Raw genomic sequence first — 15,275 nt, 5'->3', positions numbered from 1 at the left:
TTGCACAAAGTAGAGAACTCAGGGTGGAGAGTGAGGGTAGATTTTCAGCTTTACTATAGAGGGTAGGGTGGGGACACAGAGCTTTGTTGGCAGGAATGGTGTTAATATACACTCCTATTAACTTATAGTCTTATAAATCACTATTTAATTAATATAAGAGGAGAAAAGTAGATTGAATGTCTCAAATTTTTTGATGCATATACCCCAATTCTGAGTATATATGCCTTCAGTCTAAATACTTAAGGTCTCATATTGGTAACTTAATTGAATTGTAACAGTGGGCTTCAATTGTTAATATATTTCTAACAATGACTATTTCTTTTAAATATTAAATCACCTATAATCTTTGACCAGGGAGACCAGAAACAACTGGTTGTGTCACTATATAAAATACAGCTATATATAAATAGGATCAAATTTCATAAATCATGGTGAGGTCTTGTATAATACAGAAAATCCTAACCAAGGGTTTTTTTTAAGTAAACTAAGTTCCCAGATAACTTGGTTACAATAATAACTATCTATTTCTTTCTTAAACTCTAAGGCAGCAGGAGCCTTTCCCATTCTCTATAAAACCCATATATTTCTCCCAGTCCTGGAACTTCTGGGGCATAGCTCATTTTCCTGCATGCTTCTGTTGAGCCATAGCATTTGATACTGCATCTACTGAGCTCAACCAAATCAATACAACCAGTATCACCTCAGCATGTTTCATTTCAGATTGTGTCCAGAGACACAAGGTGTGGAATGGCAACCCTTCAACTTCAGTACTCCGGTGAGACCATTCCTAGCTCATAGAACTCCTCAATTCCATTTTCTGTGGTGCAATTTCTAACAATGGCACAGAAACCTAGATATAGATCTATGCTCATGAAACAGAATGCATTTGCATATGCATTCATAAGTTAAGAGAAAAATACATACCACAAACTAGAAGTGCATGCCTACTAGCTAGAGTTGGGGGAGGAACCCCCCCCCCCAACTCTTCATCTGCACTATTCCAGCCTTTAGGTCCATGATTGGTCAACAGTTTGTTTGGCTTTGTATGTTAACTCTCTTTTCAGCCACCAGGTTTCGAATGCAAGCATGATGTCAACCAGAATTCCCTGGACAGACAACCTCATCAGTGTGTCCTGGAGCTTTGCTTCCCCAGAGCCTTTCCCCACTAGCGAAAGAGAGAGGCAGGATTGACCTGTCAAAGCCCATGTTCAGGCAGGAAGCAATTACAGAAGCCAGACCTTCAACCTTCTGCATCTCACAATAATCTTCGGTCCATACTACCAGAGGGTTAAAGAAGATCTGAAAGGGAAATTAAAAGCAGGATCTGACTAAATTGAAAGTAGGGCACCAAAGTAAAAACCCTGTGGTGAGGGGTAGACATGCAGCTTCCTAGGCCGGTGAGGGGTGGGGGTGGGTGGATGGGATGGGACACAGTCTTTTGGTGGTGGGAATGGTGTTTATGTACATTCCTAGTAAAATGTAGTCATATAAATCACTAGTTAATTAATATAAGAGGGGAGAAATTAATTGTATGTCTCGAAGTTTTTATAACACAGACTGAGTCTTCTTAATATATAGGCTGTGTCTTTGATATGCGGACTCTCTCAAAAGCCTAGACCAAGTAGATCAGAGGCAACCAGTGGCACAGCTATTTACAAGATACTGGGTACTATACAGCAAACCCTAACAAAAGGAATTTTCAAAGTTAACCCAATTATCAAATAATGTGATGATAACATTAACATTGTCTTTTTGAACCCTAAGACAGCAGGAACTTCACATATTCACTAAGGAGCCTATATTTCCCCCAGTCCTGGAACCTTAGGATAGGGCTCACTTTCCCACATGCCTCTCCCAATCCATATAAAATAATATTGTGGAGGGAGAGGAAGATGGCGGCCTGAGAAGTTGCTGACAGCGAGCGCTCTGACCGCATCGTCGGCAACGGTAGGATTTTCTGCCTTTAGCAGGCCAGTTAATAAGGGGTGACACCAAAGAGTGGGTACAATTTAATTTGGGTTAAGAATTAGAGTAAAGGTGACACGGACTAGCGGGGCTCCAGAATTCCCAGGGCGCCGGGCAAGGAGAGTGCGCCGGGCATTGTCCTCCGCCCGCCCAGGAAGGCGGCTCCTCCGCCGGTTGCAGAGCGCGGTGGGCAGAGGACCCGGAGAGAGCACTTTAGCTCGGGGGCTTCCTCTTGGGAGAATCCAGGGTCCACCGCGACCCTGAGAGCAGATCCAAAGACTTCTTGAGTATAGCTCTCATTGGATCAAAGGATTTGGAGCTAGTTTTCATTTTTGAGAAATCCTTTAAAAAAGTCTGGAGGGGGGGGTTTCCCGGAAGATGGCAGACTACGGAGAAGCGGCTAGCCTTTGAGCTCCGGACACATCTCATGTAAACAATAGGATTTTCTGCCTTTAGCAGGCCAGCCAATAAGGGGCCACAGCGGTCATACCAAGGTGTCTATAACTTAATTTGGGTTAAGAATTAGAGTAGGGGAAAAAATTCTTTTTTCTTCCTTTTAATTTTCAAGCATACATCCTTCCCACCGCCCCCACCCCCGCCCCACCATAAACAGTGCCTGGGACCAGGTACTAGCAGGATACCCCATACCACCAAACAGGGTTTTTTTTTTTTTTTTTTTTTTTTTAAACTCACTGATACACATTTGGGAAGTTCCTCGCACTGCTCTTTAATTACAACCCTTCTTCTTATATTCTCCCTTTTCTCTCTCTTATCTCTCTCTATCTCTTTTTTTATTTTTTATTATTACTATTTTTTTTTTATCCTGTCATACACTTCTTTCTTCTTTGCCTTTCTGAATTTGTGAATTACTTTGGGGAAGAAATCTGACACAGAGTGGACTTTCTATGTGTGTATCTCTGCTCTAGTTCCCTTTACACTCTTGTTACCCCTAGAATATACACTGGATAGTAGATTTGCATAACTGTCTATTCTTGCTATCCTCTCTTTCTTTTCTCTTTCTTCACTGGGATTTGGTTACTATTTTTTCACGGACTGGAGAAATTTTTTGGCTAACTGGTAATGATTAAACTCCTTCAATACTTACTTCAGTTGCTACTGTAATTCCGGAGGTTGGTGAGTGCAATTGTCATAAAGGAATTTAGTACAGTGCTACTTGTGCTCACAAAACAACAACTGAGGAACAACAGAGCATTAAAAAAAAAAGAGAGAGAGAGAAACACATAAATAAAAAAAATATGGGTAGATTAAAAACAAATAAAACTGCTACCCCAATGAATGAAGACAAGAGCCCAGAAGAAACCATAAATCAATCAGAAGTAACCATAGATAAGAAAAGTATGCAAGCAATAATAAACTTATTAATCACAGAAATGAAAACAACATTGGAGGAAAGGAATGGCAGTATTAGGGAAACAACAGTTGAGACACCCAAGGAAAATACTGATTATCTTGAGACAATTAGAGAACTGAAAGCTGAAATAGCTGTAATGAAGAAAGAAGCTGAGGCAAGGGAAAGCAGACTAACAGAAGCAGAAAACAGAATTAGTCAGACAGAGGATGAGTTAGAGAAAACTAAGAAAGAGGTGAAAGAGCTTAAAAAGAGATTGAGAGACACTGAAAACAACAACAGAGATATATGGGATGATCTCAAAAGAAGTAACATTCGTATAATTGGCCTGCCAGAGGAAGAAAGAGAGGAAGGGGAAGCAAACATTCTAGAGGAAATAATACAAGAAAATTTCCCAGACCTGAATAACAGAAAGGATATCAAGGTGCAAGAGGCCCAGAGAGTACCAAACAGAATCAACCCAGACCTGAAAACACCAAGACACATCATAGTCACAATGAGAAGAAGTAAGGATAAAGAAAGGATCCTAAAGGCTGCAAGAGAGAAACAAAAAGTCACATACAGGGGAAAACCCATAAGACTTTCTGCAGATTTCTCCACTCAAACTCTAAAAGCCAGAAGGGAGTGGCAAGATATCTATCGAGCCCTGAATGAAAAAGGGTTTCAACCAAGGATAATATATCCTGCTAGACTTTCATTCAAGCTAGATGGAGGGATCAAAAGCTTCTTAGACAAACAACAGTTAAAGGAGGCAACTATCACCAAGCCGGCCCTGAAAGAGGTACTAAAAGACCTCTTATAAACAAGAACATCACTATAATACTTGTAATATATCAGAGTAAACAAATCGTTTTTTAGAACAATGGCACTACAATACATTAAATCCATAATATCAATAAATGTCAATGGCTTAAACTCACCCATCAAAAGGCACAGGGTGGGGGGATGGATCAGAAAACATAACCCAACCATATGCTGCTTGCAAGAATCCCATCTGTCACAACAAGATAAACACAGACTTAAAGTGAAAGGATGGAAAACTATCATACAGGCTAACGGTCCACAAAAAAGGGCAGGAACAGCCATTCTCATCTCAGACACGATAGATTTTAAATTAAATAAAGTAATAAAAGATAGGCAAGGACATTACATAATGATTAGAGGATCAATCAGCCAAGAAGACTTAACAATTATTAACATCTATGCACCCAATGAGGGACCATCTAAATACATTAAACACCTATTGAAAGAATTTCAAAAATACATCAATAGTAATACAATAATAGTGGGAGACTTCAATACCCCACTCTCACACTTAGACAGATCAACAAAGCAGAGAACCAATAAAGATACAAGAGAATTGAATGAAGAGATTGACAGACTAGACCTCTTGGACATTTTCAGACTCCTCCACCTCAAAAAAATGGAATACACCTTCTTTTCAAATCCACATAACACATACTCAAGGATAGACCACATGTTAGGCCACAAAGACAGCATCAATAAATTCAAGAGCATTGAAATCATCCCAAGTATCTTCTCAGACCACAGTGGAGTAAAACTAACTTTTAACAACAAACGGAAAATTATTAAAAGACATAGAATTTGGAAACTAAACAACATGCTCCTTAAGAACCACTGGGTCAGAGACTCACTCAAACAGGAAATTCAAATGTTCCTGGAAACTAATGAAAATGAAGACACAACCTATCAAAATATTTGGGACACAGCGAAAGCAGTACTGAGAGGGAAACTTATAGCCATACAATCACATATTAAACACCAAGAAGAAGCCCAAATGAACGAACTTACTAGACACCTCAAGGACTTAGAGGAAGAGGAACAAAGGAACCCTAAAGCAACCAGAAGGACAGAAATCACTAAAGTTAGAGCAGAAATAAACAACATCGAAAATAAAAGAACCATACAAAAGATCAATGAAGCCAAATGTTGGTTCTTTGAAAGATTAAACAAAATTGACAAACCCCTAGCCAGACTCACCAAACAAAAAAGAGAGAAGACTCAAATTAATAGAATTGTAAACGATGCAGGAGATATCACAACTGACACCACAGAAATCCAGAGAATTCTGCGAAACTTCTATAAAGAACTATATGCCACCAAGCTAGAGAATCTGGAAGAAATGGAACAATTCCTAGAAACCTATGCACTTCCAAAACTGAACCAAGAAGAACTACAAAATCTAAATGCACCAATCACAGACAAAGAAATTGAAACCGTTATTAAGAATCTCCCCAACAACAAAAGTCCTGGACCAGATGGCTTCACAAATGAATTCTACAAAACTTTCAGGAAACAGTTAATACCCATACTTCTTAAGCTATTCCATAAGATTGAAGAAACAGGAATACTCCCTTCCACCTTTTATGAAGCCAACATCACCCTGATACCAAAAGCTGATAGGGACAGAACAAAAAAGGAAAACTACAGACCAATATCTCTGATGAACATAGATGCCAAAATATTAAACAAGATCTTGGCCAACCGGATACAGCAACACATCAAAAAGATTGTTCATCATGACCAAGTGGGATTCATCCCAGGAATGCAAGGCTGGTTCAACATCCGTAAATCAATCAATGTCATTCATCACATCAATAAAAGCAAAGCCAAAAACCACATGATTATCTCAATAGATGCAGAGAAAGCCTTTGACAAAATCCAACACCCATTCATGCTCAAAACTCTACAAAAATGGGAATAGATGGGAAATTCCTCAAGATAGTGGAGTCTATATATAGCAAACCTACAGCCAACATCATACTCAATGGAGAGAAGCTGAAAGCATTCCCCCTCAGATCGGGGACTAGACAGGGCTGTCCACTGTCACCGTTACTCTTCAACATAGTATTGGAAGTTCTTGCCATAGCAATCAGGCAAGAGAAAGAAATCAAAGGGATACAGATTGGAAGGGAAGAAGTCAAGCTCTCACTATTTGCAGATGATATGATAGTATACATAGAAAGACCTAAAGAATCCAGTAGAAAATTAATGGAAGTTATTAGGCAATATAGCAAGGTATCAGGCTACAAAATCAATGTACAAAAATCAGTGGCATTTCTTTATGCAAACACTAAATCTGAAGAAGAAGACATCCAGAAATCACTCCCATTTACTGTTTCAGCAAAATCAATCAAATACCTAGGAATAAAGTTGACCAAAGAAGTGAAAGACTTGTATACTGAAAACTATGAGTCGCTACTCAAGGAGATAGAAACTGATACCAAGAAATGGAAAGATATCCCGTGCTCATGGATTGGAAGAACAAATATCATCAAAATGAATATTCTCCCCAGAGCCATATACAAATTTAATGCAATACCCATCAAAGTTCCACCAGGCTTCTTTAAGAGAATAGAACAAACGCTACAATCATTTATCTGGAACCTGAAAACACCTAGAATTGCCAAAACCATCTTAAGGAAAAGAAACAGAAATGGAGGCATCACACTCCCAGACCTTAAACTATATTATAAAGCCATCATCATCAAAACAGAATGGTACTGGAACAAAAATAGGCATACAGACCAGTGGAACAGAATTGAAAGCCCAGAAGTAAATCCCAACACCTATGGGCATCTAATCTTTGATAAGGGGGCCCAAAGGATTAAATGGAAAAAGGAGGCTCTCTTCAATAAATGGTGCTGGAAAAACTGGGTTGAAACATGCAGAAGAATGAAATTGAACCATTTTATCTCACCAGAAACAGAAATCAACTCCAAATGGATCAAAGACCTAGATGTCAGACCAGAAACAATCAAATACTTAGAGGAAAACATTGGTAAAACACTTTCCCACATACACCTCAAGGACATCTTTGATGAATCAAACCCAATTGCAAGGAAGACCAAAGCAGAAACAAACCAATGGGACTACATCAAATTGAAAAGCTTCTGCACATCCAAAGAAACTATTAAACAAACAGAGAGACCCCTCACAGAATGGGAGAAGATCTTCACATGCCAGACATCAGACAAGAAACTAATCACCAAAATATATAAAGAGCTCAGCAAACTTAGCCGCAAAAAAGCAAATGACCCCATCCAAAAATGGGCAGAGGAAATGAACAAAACATTCACCACAGAGGAGATCCAAAAGGCTAACAAACATATGAAAAACTGCTCTAGGTCACTGATTGTCAGAGAAATGCAAATTAAGACAACACTAAGATACCACCTCACTCCTGTAAGAATGGCATACATCAAAAAGGACAGCAGCAACAAATGCTGGAGAGGATGTGGGGACAGAGGAACCCTTTTACATTGCTGGTGGGAATGTAAATTGGTACAGCCTCTGTGGAGAGCAGTCTGGAAAACTCTCAGAAGGCTAGACATGGACCTTCCATATGACCCAGTAATTCCTCTCCTGGGGTTATACCGCAAGGACTCCATAAGACCCAACCAAAAAGAGGTGTGTACTCCTATGTTCATAGCAGCACAATTCATAATAGCTAAAACCTGGAAGCAACCCAGGTGCCCAACAGCAGATGAGTGGCTGAGAAAGCTGTGGTATATATACACAATGGAATACTATGCGGCTATCAAGAACAATGAACCCACCTTCTCTGACCCATCTTGGACAGAGCTAGAAGGAATTATGTTAAGTGAACTAAGTCAGAAAGATAAAGATGAGTATGGGATGATCCCACTCATCAACAGAAGCTGACTAAGAAGATCTGAAAGGGAAACTAAAAGCAGGACCTGATCAAATTGTAAGTAGGGCACCAAAGTAAAAACCCAGTGGTGAGGGGTAGGCATGTAGCTTCTTGGGCCAGTGGGGGGTGGGAGTGGGCGGGAGGGATGGGTCACAGTCCTTTGGTGGTGGGAATGGTGTTTATGTACACTCCTAGCAAAATGTAGACATATAAATCAGTAGCTAATTAATATGAGAGGGGGAAATCAATTGTATGTCTCAAAGTTTCTCAAAAGACAAACTGAATCTTTTTAATATATAGGCTATGTATTTGATATGCGGACTCTCTCAAAAGCCTAGACCAAGTAGATTAGAAGCATCCAATAGCACAGCTATATACAAGATACTGGATACTGTACAGCAAACCATAACAAAAGGACTTTTCAAAGTTAACCCAATTAACAAATAATGTGATGATAATATTAACTATTGAGTGTCTTTTTGAACCCTAAGACAGCAGGAACCTCACATCTTCACTATAGAGCCCCTACTTCCCCCAGTCCTGGAACCCTTGGATAGGGCCCACTTTCCCGTATGCATCTCCCAATCCAAACCAAATAACATTGCATCTGCCGATCACAACCTAACCAAAGCAACGATTGCTACCTCAACATGCTTCACCTCAGAATGTATCCAGAGACTTCACGTGTGGAATGACAGCCCTTCAGCTTCATTACTCGGGTGAGACCTTTCCTTTTATAGTACACTCTAATTTCATCTCAGGTAGTTCACTTTCTAACAAAGTCCCATAACCTAGATATACACCAGTTTCTGTGAGAGAGAGCTTATGTGCACACGTATCCATAAACTACTGCAAAATATATACCTGAAAGCAGGACTACACTAGAGTTTGCAGTGAGTACCTCCCTAACACTTCCTCTCCACTATTCCAAGCTTGGGATCCATGATTGCTCAACAAATTGTTTGTCTTCATATGTTAACTCTGTTTTCAATCACCAGGTTCCAGATGCCACCAGGATGCTGGCTAGGGTTCCCTGGATTGAAGACCCCACCAATGTGTCCTGGAGCTCAGCTTCCCCAGAGTCACACCCTACTAGGGAAAGAGAGAGGCAGACTGGGGGTATGGACCGACCAGTCAACGCCCATGTTCAGCGGGGAAGCAATTACAGAAGCCAGACCTTCTACCTTCTGCATCCCTCAACGACCCTGGGTCCATGCTCCCAGAGGGATAGAGAATGGGAAAGCTATCAGGGGAGGGGGTGGGTTATGGGGATTGGGTGTTGGGAATTGTGTGGAGTTGTACCCCTCCTACCTTATGCTTTTGTTCACTAATCCTTTCTTAAATAAAAAATTTAAAAAAAAAAATTAAAAAAAAATCAAAAAAAATAATAATAATAATATTGCATCAGCCGATCGCAACCTAATCAGCCCAACAATTGCCACCTCAACATGCTTCAGCTCAGACTGTGTCCAGAGACTTCACATGTGGAATGACAACCCTTCAGCTTCATTACTCGGGTGAGACCTTTCCTTTCATAGCATTCTCTAATTCCATCCCAGGTGGATCACTTTCTAACAAAGTCCCAAAACGTAGATATGGACCAGATTCTGTGAGAGAGAGAGCATATGTTCACACGTATCCATAAACAAGTGAAAAATATGTACCTGAAAGCAGAAGTACACTAGAATTTGCAGTGAGTACCCCCCCCCCCAACACTTCCTCTCCACTATTCCAACCTTTGGGTCCATGATTGCTCAACAATTTGTTTAGCTTTGTATGTTAACTCTCTTTTCAGCCACCAGGTTCCAGATGCCATCAGGATGCCGGCCCGGCTTCCCTGGACTGAAGACCCCACCAATGTGTCCCGGAACTCTGCTTCCCCAGAGACCCACCCTACTAGGGAAAGAGAGGGGCAGACTGGGAGTATGGACCCACCAGTCAATGTACATGTTCAGCGGGGAAGCAATTCCAGAAGCCAGACCTTCTACCTTCTGCGACCCACAAAGACCCTGGGTCCATGCTCCCAGAGGGATAGAGAATGGGAAAGCTATCAGGGGAGGGGGTGGGATATGGAGATTGGTGGTGGGAACTGTGTGTAGTTGTACCCCACCTACCCTATGGTTTTGTTAATTTATCCTTTCTTAAACAAAAAATAAATTTAAAAAAAAGAATAGGAAAGCTATCAGGTGAGGGGATGGGATACAGAGTTCTGGTGGTGGGAACTGTGTGAAGTTTTACCCCTATTATCGTATGGTTTAGTCAATGTTTCCTTTTTATAAATAAAAAATAATAAATAAATAAATAAAAAGGTAAAAGTGCACAGTAGTTTGCAGTGACTCAGTAAGTGCAGCAATTAGAAAGGCCTAAAAAAAGACACCACAAAGTACTTAGTCAAATATTTTCTATGTAGACATAGACACCCTCCTCATCTACTTCCTATTTCACTTCTCGCAATCATTCTTAAGCTAACCTCGTCAGACAATGTAAGGACTAAAATATCTGGATAAAGGCAAGAGACTGACATACTTTAATGGTGACTCTTTTGGTCATTAGTAGGCCACCCCTTTCATTATCTAGGGCCCTAGTTAGGGAATCCTGGTATTCCTACATAGACATATTATGCCTAGACCTCTGACAGATCCCTCTCTCCACTGTCACTGATAATCTCCATCAGGAACAACATAATGGACATTCTTGTGGACCTCTACGGGTTATTGACCTCAAGGTCAACATTGGTAGGGACTGCCCCATTCTCTGAAGGGAGATTGGGTCAACATACTCTGCCACTCAAGGAAGACTGGTCCTGCAATGCAGTCTAGAATGTTCCTAGCTATGAGTACAGACTGTAAACTCAATCCTACAGAGAGGCAGAGGTTACAAAGATTCCTGTGCTAAATATGGCCCCCAAATCAGATCAAGGGGGTTTACAGTTAACAATATTTATATACTTATCCTGTATTGGGGAGAGGCCCTGATACAGCTTATATAACTAAAATTGGCCTACTAGTCTTTTCCAAAATGGAAACTCCAGATCTCATCTGCTGTAGTCTTGTCTTTCGATTCCTGATTACTAAACAATTTGTTCTGTTTTACATCTTAATGCTTTTCAACCACCAAGTTGCAGATGCTACCATGAAGCCAACCTTACTTCACTAGACAGATGACCTTGCCAATGAACCCTGGAAGCTCCACCTCTCCAGAACCCTGCCCCACTAGGAAAAGACAGAAACAGTCTGAGAGTATGGACTGACCTGCTAACAATCATGTCCAGTGGAGAAGCAACTACAAAAGCCAGACCTTCCACCTTCTGCACCCCATAATATTCCATGCTACCAGAGGGATAAGAAATAGGAACACTTTCATTAGAGGGGATGGGATATAGAACTCTGATAGTGGGAATTGTGTGGAATTGTACCTTTCTTATCATATGATCTTATCAATCATAATTAAATCAATAAAAAAGAGTCACAGAAATGAATGCACATGTTGGGGGTCGGGTGGTAGCACAGCAGGGTAAGCGCACATGCCGAAGTACAAGGACTGGCATAAGGATCCCAGTTCGAGCTCCTGGCTCCCCACTTTCAGGAAGATTGCTTTGCAGGCGGTGAAGCAGGTCTGCAGATATCTGTCTTTCTTTCCCCATCTCTGTCTTCCCCTCCTCTATGCATTTCTGTCCTGTCCAATAACAACATCAGTAACAACAACAACAATAATCACAACAGTGATGAAACAACAAGGGTAACGAAAAGGAAAAAAATGGTTTCCAGGAGCAGTGGATTCATGGTGCAGGGACTGAGCCTCAGCAATAACCCTGGAAGCAAAAAAAAAAAAAAAGAAGCAAAGAAAGAAAGATGTCCCCCACATGTGCTATTGGCAAACTATGTACGAGACTCAGCAAGTTTAGCATCTCATACAAGAAGTAGAAGGAAGGAGGTATCTTGACTTACCATCCTCCCAAAAGGACACATAAAGGGGTAATGACCTTGTGTGAAAGGAATTGTTTCTCCCCAAGACTACACTTACCAAATCACTCTTTTTTTTAGAGTTTACTTTTTTATTAGTAATTTAATAATGATTAACAAGATTGTAGGATAACAAGATTGTATGATTCCCACCAACAGAGTTCCATGTTCCATCCCCTCCATTGGAATGTTCCACGTTCTTTATCTCTCTGAGAGTATGGACTAAAATTCTTTGTGGGGTGCTGAAGGTGGAAGGTCTGACTTCTCTGATTGCTTCTCCATTGGACATAGACATTGGCAGGTAAATCCATGTTCCCAGCCTGTTTCTATCCTGCCCTGCTGGTATAGGGTTCTGGAGAGGTGAGGTTCCAGGACACATAGGTCAGGTCATCTACCCAGTAAAATCAGGATAGCATCACTGTAGCATCTGCAACTTGGTGGCTATGGCTTGGTGAGTTTGAAGAGATCCTGGTAGTATACTGAGTCTTCAGTTGCTTTTGTTATTTGATAGGGAGAGCAAAACACAGCTTCTGTTACCCCGTAGCTATGCCTCCAGATGTCCCCAAAGCACTCTTTTGTTGTTTCCACAAAAATCCATTTTGTTTATGGAATAACTAACAATTTCACTTGAGTTAATAGCTACAAGGTACTCTAAGAAAAGTATAAATTATTAGAAGAGTTCAAAAAAAGTCTGAATAAAGTTGTATAAAGTTTTTATGCATAAATCTGATGGCTAATAGTAATGAATTATTTCTAGTAAAGTAATAATCTTTATGCCATATCACTTTGCATTACTATAAATATAGTACAATAAGTGAGAATCACTAAAAAATTTTCAAGTCCGTCCATTAGAGGCAGGGCACAATTTTAATAAATGAAAGAAAAAAAGAGAAATTACTCGAGTACCATGGCAAGGAGAATACGAGTAAATATTAGAATAGAATACTAAATCAAATACACTACTTAGTAGGAAATAATCCCTCAATTCCATTGCTTTTAAGCAAGGAATGAACAGTATCAAATTAATTCGGGCAAAACGAAATGCATCAGTAGAAAGGCATTCACTCAAAAATAAACTAAATCTCAATAGTTTTTATAAATGGAATGACTTTCATAAATAGAATACACCTATGCCCTCCCTCCAAAGTATAAATTATTAAAGTCATGGGCCCCTTGGAACATACTTTAAATAGACTTCCTGGCTACTTCCCACATGGAGATCCCTATTGTCTTCTGTTCTATTCTTACCCTTGGGTTTCAATTTGTTAAGCAATCTGTTCTGATTTATATTTTACCACCTTTCAGCCACCAAGTTGCAGACACTACCATGACACCATTCTGACTTCCCTGAGCAGATAACCTCACCAATGTGTCCTGGAACCTCACCTCTCTGAGCCCTATCCCAGGAGGGAAAAATAGAAATGGGCTGGGGCTATGGATCAACCTGACAATGCCCATGTCCAACAGAGAAGCCATTACAGAAACCAGAGCTTCCACTTTCTGCACCCTACAAAGAATTTTGGTTTATACTCCCAAAGGGATAACGAATAGGAAACCTTCCACTTAGAGGGTATGGGATTTATGACTCTGGTGGTGGGAATTATGTGGAATTGTAACTCTCTTGTCAATCTTGTTGATCATTATTAAATCACTAATAAAAAAAAAACTTTGGCCAGCAATAATTATTTGCAAATGTTCAATACCAAGAAAAACTGGGGATAATTCAAAATGATATTTTTTGTCATAAATTTTTGCCATTGGGAGTCAGGTGGCAGCGCAGCGGGTTAAGCACACATGGTGCAAAGCTGCAAGGGCCGACATAAGGATCCCAGTTCAAGCCCCCAGCTCTCCACCTGCAGGGGAGTCACTGGTGAGGCAGGTCTGCTGGTGTCTATCTTTCTCTCCCCCTCTCTGTTGTCCCATCCTCTCTCCATTTCTCTCTGTCCTATCCAACAACAACGACAACAATAATAACTACAACAATAAAACAACAAGGGCAACAAAAGGGAATAAATAAATAAAATTTAAAGAAAGATTTAAAATTTTTTGCCATTTTGTGTTTCAAACTTTTTTTCAGGTTTTTTTTCCAGGACTGTGCAGAAAAATTATAAAACACTTTACCTTAATGAAAATCAAAATCAGATTGTCCTCTTATAGGCCATTGTTTTTACTTTCTCTCCATCTATAGTGATTTTTTAAAATCTTTTTCTTTCTTTCTTTCTTTCTTTCTTCTCTTTCATTGCCCTTGTAGTTATTATTGTTGTCGTTGTTGGATAGGACAGAGAGAAATGGAGAAAATAGGGGAAGGGAAAACAGAGAGGGGGAGAGAAAGATAGACACCTGCAGACCTGCTTCACCGCTTGTGAAGCGATTCCCCTGTAGGTGGGGATCCAGGAACTCGAACCGGGATCCTTAGTCGGGTCCTTGGGCTTTGCCCCACCTGCACTTAACCCACTGCTCTACCGCCCGACTCCCTATAGTGAATTTTTATTTTTCAATTTTCTTCTCACTAAAACAACAGCCAACAGAATCATGTGAATATTTTATTCTGACATTTGTGAATCCTACATTTCTAAGGCTGCAAAGCAGAAAGCATATAAATTTCTATTTACCTCAACTTTTTCAAAATTGTAATTCCTTTCTGAGCTGTTTCATTCTTCTTAAGTAGGAGTAAACTTTTATATGATAAGAAAGAAAAGATCTAACAAAAGAACTTAATTGTTCAATTAGGTGTTATCAAAGCTTAATTGGAGAAATACAGTATACCCAGTTGACCTAATTTTTAAGAAGTCATTTGGGAGAAAACATGTTTTCAGCATAGCACAGCCATTTGCAAAATCTTAAGTTAGTTCTTCAGTAGTACTTTTCTTTTAAATTAGCTCCATATAGGATTCAGTGGTTCAAAAAATGAAGAAAAACATAAACCAGACAAATGTCTCTTTTTATACTTTGTAATAATCAATTATTTTGTTACATTTTTATGATTATACAAATCTGAAATTGAAATCTACACCAATAAAATTCTTGCTTTTTTTTTTACAGAAAGTTTACTTCCTATAAAAGAGTAGACTATTATTATAAAGTACTTATTAATAGAACTGAGTTCCTAAAAGAAATTTTTGTCCAAGTTCCCAATACAGGTTAAACAAGCTTTGTGCTAAAGCAGTGGAATCAAAAGGTGGAAAGGAAAGAAGATAGGATTTATAGTGTTGTTATATAGAGCAAAACTTAGGACTTTGCATATTTCACCTGGGTCTTTGTGTATGTTGCCCAGGACTTTAAGTGCTTTACATATGTTGTGGCC

Source organism: Erinaceus europaeus, chromosome 2 (assembly GCF_950295315.1).
Source record: "Erinaceus europaeus chromosome 2, mEriEur2.1, whole genome shotgun sequence".
NCBI lineage: Eukaryota > Metazoa > Chordata > Mammalia > Eulipotyphla > Erinaceidae > Erinaceus > Erinaceus europaeus.
This window is presented reverse-complemented; position numbering follows the sequence as displayed.